The 13,380-nt window shown below is 40.2% G+C and overlaps 1 protein-coding gene and 1 long non-coding RNA gene across 13 annotated transcripts in view; one reads left to right on the plus strand and one right to left on the minus strand.

Annotated features, from left to right (window-relative positions):
- LOC105257279 overlaps window positions 1–6,977 on the minus strand; it is a 30,477-nt gene extending 23,500 nt beyond the window's left edge. Inside the window, exons 1-2 of the long non-coding RNA XR_889653.3 lie at window positions 5,302–6,977; window positions 4,520–4,628 (exon numbers count right to left, since the gene is read on the minus strand). This is a non-coding gene — a long non-coding RNA (uncharacterized LOC105257279). The remainder of the gene's footprint in view (window positions 1–4,519; window positions 4,629–5,301) is intronic.
- A 399-nt stretch (window positions 6,978–7,376) lies between these two features.
- The window catches only part of LOC105257276 (probable nuclear hormone receptor HR38), a 359,016-nt gene continuing 353,012 nt past the window's right edge, over window positions 7,377–13,380 (plus strand). For 11 of the 12 annotated variants that reach the window (XM_025413833.1, XM_025413839.1, XM_025413842.1 and 8 more), the window contains exon 1: window positions 7,377–8,255. The gene's annotated coding sequence lies outside the window, so the exon portion shown is untranslated. Of the gene's footprint in view, window positions 8,256–9,863; window positions 10,489–13,380 lie in introns of those variants that run through there. The other variant, XM_025413834.1, reaches the window with a different exon arrangement.

Below are 13,380 nucleotides of genomic sequence, written 5' to 3' on the forward strand. Positions count from 1 at the left end.
CACACTTTCTCTCTCTTTCTGTCTCTCTTCTCCTTCTTCATCCCGATATTTTCTCCGACTGGAGTCTCCGCGCTTGTGTAACTTGGCGCTGCCAAGTGCGTTCGCAGCATTTCTGAGCGCCGGTGTCAACGATGTTACCGGATCACTCTCTCGTACGCAAAATGGAAGAAAAAAAAGAGATAGGACAAGAAAGAGAAAGAATGTCTATGTGTATGCGTGCGTACGAGAGCGTGTGCGTATGTGTTGCGAGAGACGGATACGCGTAGCGTTGGTAGAACGAGAGGAGGCGAACCGTCTTCATTATGCTAATGCCGTGCAACTACAGCTGACCGTGGCCAAAAATAGATGTAGATATCGTGGGATGCTGAGTCGAATTCCCCGAGGGGGTTTTTACACTCTTCTTCTTTCATTCGGCCACTCTTCCTCTCTCTTTCTCTCCCTCTCTCCAACTATTTCTTTGCGCTCGTCTCGCCTCTCGATATCGCTCTGCGTTACGCTTGTCCTGGATTCGAGCTACATCCCGGCAGAATAAAATGGTGCCTAGGGTGTAGATCGAATCGCTGTTTCCCTATTCGTGCTGTACGTTGTCGAAAATCTCCCTCTCGTTACGTCTCTCAATCCCCCCCCGTCTCTTCCTTCCTGTCGCCACGATCCCTTTTTCTTTTTTCGTGCGTAGAAGATGCGCTCATTACTCGACTATTCTCCCGATCGTTCCATGGAATATTTTATCCTTCTAACAGGCCGGGTGCTACTGTGATAGCGTTTGCTTCAAGAGGGTAGCAACGATGCAGAATAGATTCGACAATATCTTTCTTTTATAGAATAACCAACACAGTTATAGTCATCGCTTTCATCAAAAATTGCATGTTTATAAGTTGCCTACTCTTTCATGTTAATTAATTTGTTACATTTATGCCACTCATAAATATATGTATATATAATACTTAATTAATAATAAATAAATAGTAATAGTAATATGGAATGTTGAATGATTGCTTCAATGCACCTTGCATGTAATGCATTTGTAGTATAGCGAAAAAAATTTATTGTATCGTTTGGCAAAATGAAAATAAACTGATTCTTTAGCATAATATTTTTCTTGCAAATTTTTTACAGAATTGTGCTGTTGCCTACAGTATTTAGCCTATACGTTCCAGGACAACATTGTTATCTCGAGCAGCGCATACGCATCGACGTGTAATGAGTTACTAATATGTATCACAACATGTCGCATGCATAATGCGACATGTTGTGATACATATAAAATCTTATTTACATGAAAATGGGAAATACGTTAGTCGGTTAGAATTGTTGATATTATGACATTAAACATTAAACATTTTGATTAATATGATAAAAAGTGAATAATTTTAAGCGTATATGTATTTTTTGAAGAAAGAGAGAGAGAGAGAGAGAGAGAGAGAGAGAGAGAGAGAGAGAGAGAGAGAGAAAGGGATTGCAGAGATTGTAAAGATATATTTATCAGACACACGTCAAATTTTTATATCGATTAAAGCTTTAATTTCATTACATTTCTATTCTCGCATGACACAATGAGATGTTTAAAAATATTTCTCTATGAAATCTGAGTTAATTTAATATCGCGAAAATACACGATTTTATTAAATAAAATTAAACGTATCCTTATAGATAGGATCGTACTTTCTTGAAATGGTTGAAAACGGGTCACCAAGTATAATTCTGACACGTGGCTTTACAATAGGGCGTGCGTTTTAAAATCGATGCCCCTGCTTAACTTTCCAACACAAACTACAGCATCACATGACACGTGACGACACGCGATCGCGTCATGCAATAGCACAAATATTGAAGCAATAATTTTTTAATAAGTATTGATATCGCAAATTTATTTTAGATTGAAATCTTACATTTTTTTGTACAACGTAAAATATTCACGCGAATTTGTAAATCGCATCATGCTTATAAGTCACACTGCGAGGGAACGTATTTATGCCCACGAGAGATTCGATATATCCTACTTGCTATTTACTGCCTCTCTTCCTAGTGTTGTATCAACATACAGCTAATATTGAATAACAGGTATCGATGTGGATAATATTATCAGGCATCGGTGGTAAAGCATAGATATCTCGATAATATCAAAATACCATAAGCGTTTGTATCTCTGGCAAATGTATTCGAAACGAAATGCGTGGGAAATGAGGGTAAAAGAAAGAAAAAGAGAAAAAGATGGTAACCGGCTGGCTATAAAGGAGAAAACGGAAAGAAAGAAGCGTAACGCGGCGAGTCAGCAGTTTTTGTTAAAAATTTATTCGGTTCGGCTTCATGAAAAATATCACCTCGTACCCCCTGTTTCTCGTTGTTTCGTGTCACACCTAGGCGGCTACCTTTGTCCCTTCCATTTTCCCTCCGTTTTTCTCTTTTTCTTATCTCACGTCTCCCGACCTATTCTCTCCTCTCTCTCTCCCACGATCTATTTCTTTGCCATCTATATTTTCTCTTTTTCGCTTTTATACGCTTGTACGTGCCTTGCCTTGCATAGATCGTCCAATTCGCTATTCATTTTTCAGTGTTACGATGTGAGGCTTTCCGGCATGTGACGAAAACCAAACAATTTCGCGTTTATCGATTATGTGATATTCCAATTAATTTACACCCAATTTATAGAAAAAACGCATGTATTTAATAGTACGTGTTACATCGAATTATAATTATCGAATGATAATTTTCGAACAATACTTTCATCTATAATTTTTAATTTCATCTAAATTCAAATTTATCCGATATCAATTTAAACAAATTCAAAGGACAAGTTGAAACACATGTTTAACTGGTTTGTCTTAATTCTAAAAGATTTTCTGTATCTATAAATATTAAGAAATAATTTTTATTTAATTTTGTATAATTATTTTCGTTTTGGTTCAATCAAATTTTATTTCATTGATAAAATATAAAGAGATATTATTATATTATAATACGAAAAAGATTGTTGAATAATTTTATATTTTTTAATTTTTATCTTTTCTAAAAATTTATTCCAAAATAAATTAAAATTGAATTTTAAAGCTCTCTCTTCAGGAATTAAATGTGGAATATTTACTCAAGTACGCGTAGATTATCGAAGTTCAAGAAATTGCAATCGTTTCGATTAAATTACGACAAACATAAAAAGTGCAGACAAAACGGAAGGTGAATTTTCGTGCAGACATGTACTTCCGCTCCTATAGCTTGGTATATGGGTTTTGAAAATGGAAAGTGTATTTATCTCAAGGTAGACGTAGCTGGGCTTATCAGAGTCAGCGACGCAGGAATGGCGCGTTTCCGCTTCCGCTGCGATATCGAAACTCACTCAAGAAAGAGTTTCGCACCGGAGATACTCACCAGATGTAACACGAAAGCAAATAGACGTTCCTCCGATTGTAACAACGAGCTGAGATTAGAAATTTCGCGAAGCATGACAGTCATTTACGTGCTTCATTTCCATTTTCTTGCGAAATTTCTCTCTCCTTAATTATCAAACGTTCCCATTTATCGATTAGAAAGAGGCATGCTGATGCTCTGCCGTATTAATTAATATATTAGCCCTAATATATTAGACTATTAATTGCTACTCTGCGATATTAAATCTTGATAATTAAATTTTAAATAAAAATTATCGAATAAGAAAACAAACTTCTTTAATCATAAACATTCTTAAACATAAGATTTCGTTATATTTATATGACAATATATTGACCAAGATATGATAATTAAAAAAATCAATTTTAAATTGGTCACAAGATCTATCATTAAAATTAATATTATCGTTTTCGTTACCGTGTCCACGATATATTGTACGAAAAGAATAATAGAACGAAATATATTTCATGTCACCGGGTTAAAGGACAGATGTAAAAGCCGATACGCGAGAGTTCACATGCAAAGGAAGCACGGGGTGATCCATTAGAGTCAGGCAGCCAGCGTCTGCTTTCACTGCGCTTTAGATCGACAGGACGAGACTGGCACCGAATCAAGATGAACCATGGATAGAGTGCGACCGATCTCTGTTGCGACATCGCGACGATAATCGTGAACACGCAAACAAGGCACGTGTGAAAGATACTGACGTTGTTGTGTGTGTATGCAAGAGGTGCCAACTCAAATAATACACCGTAGTTATCTGGTTCGATATCGGACTCGAAGGATCTTTTTCCAGCTTTGTACAAGACACAGGATATCGTGGACACGCAGGATATTTGCGTGGATTATCATTTAACACCTCCACATTTTTCTCCTCTATTTTCAATCTGTTATTTTTCATCAATTTACTTATGAAACTATTTCAGAGATAAAAGAAATATTTCGCAAATTTTGATATATTTTTATATATATTCTTGATATATATTTTGATGTATATTTTTATGTCGGTTTGACAATTTATATAAATATATTTTAGTTTTTTGACGCTTTATTGCTTCTCGTTGATCAATTTAATTTGCTTTATTCTTTCTTTATTTATACTATAAAAATATTGTGATTCAAAAAAACTTTTGCTTACCTTCAGTTAGCCAGTAGAATCGGGTCCGTAATAGCTGGTAGTCTCTGGGACTCGTTGATTGAGTGCCACTTGCCTTCAATATTTGTTGTTGACACAATTTTGATCCCACCTACACACACACACACACAGATATATACATTTGTTAAATCGCAAGAATTAAAAATCTTAAGTTTAACGAATAAAAATTCATTGGATTCATTGTGCCTTTCGTATTTTATAATATAACATACGATGGCGAAAATATTATAGATAATAAAAAGTTAATAAAAGAAAAAATTTATTTTCAAACATTAGATTTCTTTGCAAAATTATTCGTTTAAGTAAAATTCAATAATTATCTAATAATCTTCATAAACGTTGTGTATTTGTATGCGCATAAATACAAATTTGAAATTCTTTATAGAGACAAAATTGTAGTACCTAGATAGTAGGCAAGTCTTTGCATAGAAAACTTACAACTTTGCCGGCATTCAACGTGTTAACACTTAAGTAGTTCTATGAATTTTCATGAGTTGCATATTCATGATGTCATTTATTTTATAATATTATGTATCGTACAGAGTCGCGCGGTATATTTAAAGGAATTTAAACAACTAAATCAAATAAAAACGAAGGAAAACCAATCGACTGTATCTAGATTTATGAACTAAGGTTAAGTTCGACGATTAATTTTTCGACATACTGAAATATATTTTATATCGCGACATTAAAATACGATCGATAATAAGCTTTCTCGTTTATTAAATCGATTAAATAATTGAGATCAAGTCAGAGTAACTTACCGCTTCTTGTCCGCGGATTTTTCATCATTTAAAGAGGAAGCTCCCTTCTTCGTATTCTCAAATACTTTCAAACTAAAGACATTAATGTTTCGCTCGGTCGTTCTATATATCGCGTTTGCGAGAGAAGATTTCATTGAACCAATCAAGCGTTGGAGATGATATTCCAGCGAGGATCGGATGTGAATCGGAAGGTTTTTCGAAGCGCCGCGTTAAACCACACGCGAATACCGCAGAGCGAGATTACAGAGCGGATAGAGAGATCTAACAATGTCGACGCGACGTTACGTCGCGCGTTTCGCGTATATGCCCCCTCCTCCCCCCGCCGACAACACGGTTTCGTGCGGGGAGGACAGTTGCAGGAAATCCGAGAGCGCGCGAATTATCCGATCGAATTTCGGAGTCAATAAAGCGACTCGCCGGAATTCGGTCGAGTGTCGCGTTCGTTCATCGAGCGGAGCATCGGAATCGAATCGAATTCGATTTCGAACGCACTCAGACCTCGCGACATCTCTCCACGCGCGAATATAAAATCTGTCTACGAGAATCTTTTTTCCCGCTGCGCGCTTAAACCATCTCGGCATCGGTATAAAGAATTTCCCTTCTTCACGCGCGCATTCTTCGCTATGTTCTCGCTTTCGGACTTTATCACTCTTTCTCTCTCTCTCTCTCTCTCTCTCACTTTTTCTCTCGTTTTTGTTTGCGCTCTTTTTCGCGCGCGCGGTGAAACAAGATTACTCCGCGACGTACAGTGCGCGCACACGCCAAGTTCTCTCTCCTTCGTGGTGTTGGTAGTGGCGGAAGGAAGAAGATCGCGAGAGATGCCCGAGAAAGATGCCACGACGCGGCGGCGAGAAGGAGAGAGAAAGAGAGGACGAGCGACCGAGCCCCTCCGCCCGCGCAAACGGCGAGGCGAGCGTGATAGTCAGCAGGCGATGCGCGACCAAATCTAACCTAACCTAACTCCATTGCCGGTTCTCCAGCGAGATGAGCGAGCGAGCGGACAGGCTGGGTCGTCAGGCGGCGAGAACGGGACGAGGATGGAGTTACGGTCATATGGGAAACGAGAGGATGCGGAAGGGGAAGGAAGGGAAAACGCGGGCATGCGCGTCGAGGCGGTTTATCGAGCCGCGGAGAGGGGCGGTCGGTGGCCTCGTCGTCGTCGGGAGGTGGTGGTGGCGATGATGGTGGTGGTGGCGGTGGCGGCGACGGCGGTGGCAGCGACGTGGTACCGCGCGAGCGGGCGAGAGAGACGGCGCGAGTTGCTGGGCCGCGAGCGGGAGAAAGAGGGCAAAAGCGAAAGGAAGAGGGGAGACACATCGGAGCAGCGGGAGAGAACAGGGGAGGAAAAAAGACATATCCGTGATGTAGGCGCGAGCGAGAGAGATACCTCGAGAGCGAGACGAGAGATTCGGGTCGGAAGGAGAGAGGAAGCGCGTAGCAGCGGGAGGACAAGGAAGGAGAGAAGCGGAGTTATCCGGTAGGCACGAGCGAGAGACCGCGAATGCTTTGGATAGAGAGAAAAAGGGACGGAACGTACCGTAGCGGGTGGATATCCAGCGAAGAGAGCGAGATGCTCCGATGCGATGGAGAGCGTTGGAATGCGGCGGGACGATAAGAGAGAGAGAGAGAGAGACAGAGACGCGTGCGCGCGCGAGCGAGACGCCGCGCGATCTAGCGCGGGAGCGAGACGGTCCGCGAACTACGAGGGGAGAGAGTCGCGAGACGCGCGATGGAGGGGAGGCTCGCTGGAGCCGGAGAGGGGGGAGAGAGGGGCGCTGCCGTCGGGCAGTCGCTGTCGCGCCAGGCCCCCGCTAGCGGCTAGCAAGCAAGCAGTCGCAATCCCGTCGCCTAACCAGCATCGCTCGCCTTACCTCTTCACCCTCTCTCAAAAAAAAATCGCATCGAGGCTTCCGTCAGCTGCATTTGTAATACACACCCGTTTCCGTTCAAGCGCCGGTTGTATATCAACGACGTCGTCGTGTTTGCCGTCGCCCCCGACGTACGTCGCCATTGCCGTAGCCGCCACCGCCGCCGCCGCCGCCGACGCCGCCGCTGCCGCCGTCGTTGCTGCTGCCGCCGCCGCCGCTGCCGCAGCTGCTGCCGTCGCTGCCGCTGTTATTGCCGTCGTCATCGTCGCGACACGTAGTACGTCGCCGCCGTCGTCGTCGTCGTCCTCGTCGTCACCCACGCTGTTGTCGTTGCCGTCGCCGTCGCCGTCGTCGTCGCCGTCGCCGTGTTGCCGCAACGTTCGTCCAGGTCGCGCGTGCCTCGCCGTCAGCGGCTCGTACCGACGTTCAAACCCCGCTGAAGTTTGACATTTCCGGCTCGTCGGAAACGCATCGCGCGCGCCAGAGAGAGAGAGAGAGAGAGAAAGTAGCGAGAAAAGGAAGAGCGAGAAAGTGAACAACGCGAGAGGAGACCAGGAAAGAAGAGAGAGAGAGAGAAAGTTGCAGCGCGCGCAAAATTGAGAAAAAAGCCGAGAGAGCTCGTGTGATCGGGGAAAGCTGATTATGAGTTGGAACGTTGGTGCAACGGCGGTTCAGCAAACGCGAACCGGCTAACGCGCGAGAGAGGGAGAGAGAAAGAGAGAGAGAGAGCGAGAACGGTCGTTTTTTTCATTCGTGATACAACTCGCACGGATACCGTAACATACCGTCGTCCGTGCACGCGTCGTGTTCGTGAAAAGTACAAGCGGGATTTTGCAGTAAAGTGTGCGATAAAGATATACGAGTCCCCAGAGACACGCAGTTTTCGGAACAGTGGTGTTCGATACATACTCGCGGGATACAAGTGGCCGGCAGGAGAAGTTTTTATTTGGTGTTTTTTTTTTGTTCATTGGTGACGAAAGATCCCGAAGAGAGAAAGAGTTATCGAGAACGATTCCCGTGTCAAGGTGATCGACAACATCGCGGCAACATCGTGCCCACCGAACCTACTGCGTGTTCCAGAGCAAGGTAAATACGAAAGAGTTTCCCATTTGTGGTTTACCTACGTAATAGGCACCTGTCTATGTTTCTCGATGCGTGTGCGTATGTGTGCGTGTGTGCGCGCGTGACGGATGCTGTGGGTGTGACGCGTTCGGTCGTAAATACGAGAGAATAAAAAGGCGATTCGCGGGATGAGTAAGATCTCGCGATAGATGACATCTTCCGCGTGGGTGCCGCGTATATGGTATCGTTCGTTTTTATGCGAATAGTAACGTGTGTGTATATTTTACGAATACACGCACGAATATGCGTCGCGCGCGCGAGATGACGTCACGCGGTTCGAGACGCATTTCTACGTCGCGACTGTCTCGTCCGAAACTCTTTCTTATTCGCGATCCATCGGGAAGTTTAGCGAAGAATTGAAGGGCTGAATTAAATTAGATTGGGTACGCGATAATCTCGTAGTCGATATCTTGCGAATTTTGCGGAAGCACGTTTCTGGCACGGTAAATATTAATGTCACGTCGAATCGCGAGTGCAACTAATGAGAATACGAGTCTTAAGATGCAAGTTACTTACCGAATGGATATATCTTTACTGTCGATAGATGTTCGGAGAAGTGTGTCGAAGAAGAAATTTTAATTTCTATCCGCGAAAGTATGATGTTGCGACAACTAGTTATCGCTTTTTTATTCATATTCGTTAAAAGGGATTAACCGAATAAAGAATCGTTAGAACGAAACGTTAATTAATTCCGAATAACTCTTCTTACTTTATATATGTTCCTGTCAGGATTATCTAATATAACACTTTCACAATTAAAGCGATCTAAATCCGTCCGAGAGTCCGTTTTAATTTTACTCCGATTTTACTTTACTCCAATTTTCATATAAATTTATTTGCGAAGTTAGGTTTCGAATTGAAATTTAAAAGTCAAATGTGAAATTGCAAGTCGAAAATACATCGCAATTGATCTTTATATTCGTATCAAATACGTATTTTTAATCAAGTATATATAACTATAAAAGTTAAACGTGGTATCCAATTGTGATTTGCATCGCAAATACTATTAAAAGAATACAATGATATTTATAAATTTGATTGAATGATTTTTATGTCGACAGTTTGACACTTTTCATATCGAGTCACAGTTAAATGTTAAATGTTAAACCACCAATATACGCAGAAAATATATTAATGTTGAAGAATGATTAATTGAGAGCAAATAGAAAATAATGTATGAAAAAGAGAAGAAATAATATTTAATTGCGTATATCTCTGGAACACACTGTATAAGCAAAATGTGCACGCATGAAAATACACACACACACACACACACACACACACACGCGCGTGCGCTTATAATTTATTTCGACCTCAAAAAATAATATTTGAATTATTTCGCGAGTGTCACTTCTCGCTTTTGCACGATATCGATTGGTTGTCGATTTTGTGACCGTTTACATTTAATTTCGATCGAATGATTTGCATCAAACATTTATACCGAGAAAGAGACCGAGAATCTCGAATATATAAATCTTAAATTAATATATAAATGGCGTAGAGAGTAAAAAGGCACCAAGGAAAGGAACGTGATTTGAAAACAAAAAGGTCTAGCGCGTCTGAAATTACGCGATATAGAAAGTATCGCGCTTGCAGTCTGTAATTTCAAGCGCGTGAAATCGAGATATATGTATATCCTGTTAAAGAGAGTGTCGAGGGGACATCGGGGACAGGCGCGCGTCCCGTCTGAAGTTAGTCGCTCACGAGCCTCAGATTGGTGGACAAATGGGAGCGCGGCTGCTCGAGTTTTCGTCGTCAGCTCGCCAACGATTATCGTTATCGCGCTCGTCGGTGAATTATCGCCGCGATAACCGCGTTTCGAAATTCACGTTCTCCTCACGTGTCGTTCCCTCTCGTCCGCTCGCTCGCTCGCTCGCTCGTTCTCGTCGCGATACCATCGTCGCGCTTCATTTGTCCGCTGGCGATCGCGCCGAAACGCCGTACGTAACCTAAAACCCTCGCGTCGGATTCCGCGAATGTCGTGTCTTGCAGGCGATTCCGCGAATTTGCATCGACCGAAGGTGCCTGCACGTGCTCCCCGGCTTGTGTTGAAAAAAGATATCGCACGCTTGCGAGTTTGTTAAGGCTGCGTGAGACGCATCGTGTCTGGAAGACTGGAGTAGTGATTGAAACTTGGTCGAAATTGTTAAAAGGCTCGACAGTGTGTTTTAAGTTGCAGTTGGAAACGACGTTCAAAGTATGTATGATTTCGTTATCGCAACAGTTGCTCTTCAAAGCGCTTTGAAGGCTTCCATAATCTTTGTTCTTGACAGGTTGTTCATTAATTACACTTTTCCGCGTTAACTCTTTTTCATATTTCATTTTTTTTTATTTAAAAATTTTTGTCTCATTTTTAAAATTTTTTAAATTAATTTTTAATTTTTTTCAACTGTATATGCGTTCGCGTTTTGAAATGAGAAAGAAGGAACAAGATAGAAACATATATAAGTTAAGTAGAATTAAAACAAATGTCTTTTAATTGGATCTTTTTTATCAGATAAAACTTATTCGTAAATTGCGATAATTTTAAAATCATTTTTTTAGAATATTTGGTTTACAAATGTTTTTTTATTGTTTTAACTGCAAGATATGCATTTTGCTCTAATGTATATGTATATATACACCTATATATACATATACATATACATATATGTATATGTATATGTATATATGTATATGTATATATATATATATATATATATATATATATATAAAATTGTTGCGCAAGTTTTTATTTCTCTTTATTAAATTACTTCTCTAAATTAATCATATTTTCGATGAATCATTACGACAATTGACAATACGTGCTAATCGATAGTGAGTCATTATTGCGATTATAACGATTACAATATTACATGATATTAATTTGCGAGAATTATCAATAAATACATAGTATTTCATTTATTTTCTCATTTATGTTTAATTGCCCACCAATTTCGCCAATTAACTTAAATGGATTTTGAGAATTGAGAATGCGGATTTATAAAGCAAATTTCAAACTTAAACATTTTTGTATGCAGGTCAAATAAACGAATAAATCAATATAGAAAATATCAATAGAAAAACATTATTTAAAAGGTTAATAAAATTTGTGTGTACAAATTTTTATAAGGTTAAAAACGAAACAATTTAATATAATTAACGCTTTTTTCATCTTCATTCGTTGATATTCGTTGAGTCTTATTTGTGATCGTACCTGCTCGTTCACTTGATCTTAATCCGGGCTTCACACGCGAGTTGCCGTGAAACGTGTATATTTCGTCCGACCAGGCGCGGGCAAAAGTCAAAATTACAAGGGACGCGAATATATTCAGGTGCTCTTCTTGCTCATTCGAAATCCCGGGATTCAGGGATTCGTTTTTACAGCCCCGGGATTTGATCAGTCGCGCGCGATATTTACACCACGTGTGCGCGCGCGTTTACATCGCGTATCGTGTCTCCGATCGGATAGCATTTCTCTCGTGCAATCGACGCGCTGCATCGTATTTTTTTTTTTTTTTTTTTTTTTTTTTTTTACGTGATGTAACACGAGTGGATAATTTTCACGCTAGGGGGAAGAGGGCGAGGCGAAAGAGGAGAAGGAGAAGAAGGAGAAGAAAGAGATAACCGCGCGTAAATTCGCCGTTCTGCTTCCGACGCGCATCCGCGTCGCACAAACGCATCAAATTACAGTACCTTCCGATGGGCGTGTCCCACTGACATTCCGACCTCGCCGTCTTTCATCCTATTGAAGGCTTTTCTTCCTCTTCGTGCCTGCCGCGCGCGGTGGGACCCTTTTTCTAGCGCCGGCGTTTAGTCGGCGGTTTCCACGTGTTTACAGTACCCGTAGGAAGTTCGCACCTACCTACCGAAGGTCAGATGCCCGAAGGTCTTTACAACGATACCCGTGTAATCGATACGTTTTTCACAATGAGACTTGGGTGACCTTACTAGGATATTTCGCCGCAGGTATAACAGTTGTGACAAACGACCATAATGGTGTGACATAATCGTTAGCTTGATTGACAGGTGTTTCCTATTTTCGATTTTACAATATACATCTAAATACATACATTTGTGTTATATATATTATTTTTAATAAAATTATTTAAACATATACTGTTTAAATTATTATATATTGTATTAATATATTATATACTATATTTATTTATACTTTATATATATAATTTTTAATATAATAATCATTTTATGAAAAATATAAAGTTTTATCTATTAAAATTTGAATTAATTATAGAAGTCTAGAAACAAAAGATTTTCCATTTTCTGTTAATTTTTGTTTATTTAAAACCTGAACGGTCAAAGTGTTTTTTTTTAAGAGTAATTAATTTTTTGTTATTATTTTTTACCATTTATAATTGATATTTATAATTTTTTTAAACACACATGACAAAACACCATGAAATAATATGTTCGAGGAAAATAAAAACGACAGCATTATTTTTAAAAAGATGATATTGTACACGATTTTAATAAAGGAAATGAATAATCTTACTAGTCATTATCTTGTTTAAACGAATACATTGCGAGCATTAATTTATTGCGCATTCTTTTTATATTCATTCATATGTATATGTGACTTTAATTTCTCATTTCTCATTCGAGTGCTATCAATTCATGTTATGTAGCTCCACCGGAAGTTTACGTCAGCCGGAAAGTACAGTAAATTCCGTGTAACAATCCGACACATTCGCATTTATAGCTTGCTCTTTCGAAATTCAATCGAAGGTCGCAGAATGCAATTTCATAATGTCGCGTATGGGTCAAAATTTATGCAGGTTGTGCCCAGAACTACACAACGAATTAGTGAGTGTTTTTATGCATTTTTTTCTGTCGCATCATCGTGAAGAATTATCTCGTGACATCATCGTTGACGGCTATATAGATATGTATGAGATTGAAGCCGCAGAAGCCGTCTGTTTTATATGGTCTATGACGTAATGTATGCGAAACTGTCTCAGGCAGAATGCCCGCAGATTTCGAGATCTTTGTATAATTTTCCGGTTTTTGACTAATAATTGAAACTCGTATTTTGCAAACGGCAAAAATATCTCACTTTCCTATTTGCTTGTCGCGATTCGTGTTTCTCGTG

The sequence above is a fragment of the Camponotus floridanus genome, unplaced genomic scaffold (assembly GCF_003227725.1).
Source record: "Camponotus floridanus strain SB8 unplaced genomic scaffold, Cflo_v7.5 scaffold70, whole genome shotgun sequence".
Taxonomy (NCBI): domain Eukaryota; kingdom Metazoa; phylum Arthropoda; class Insecta; order Hymenoptera; family Formicidae; genus Camponotus; species Camponotus floridanus.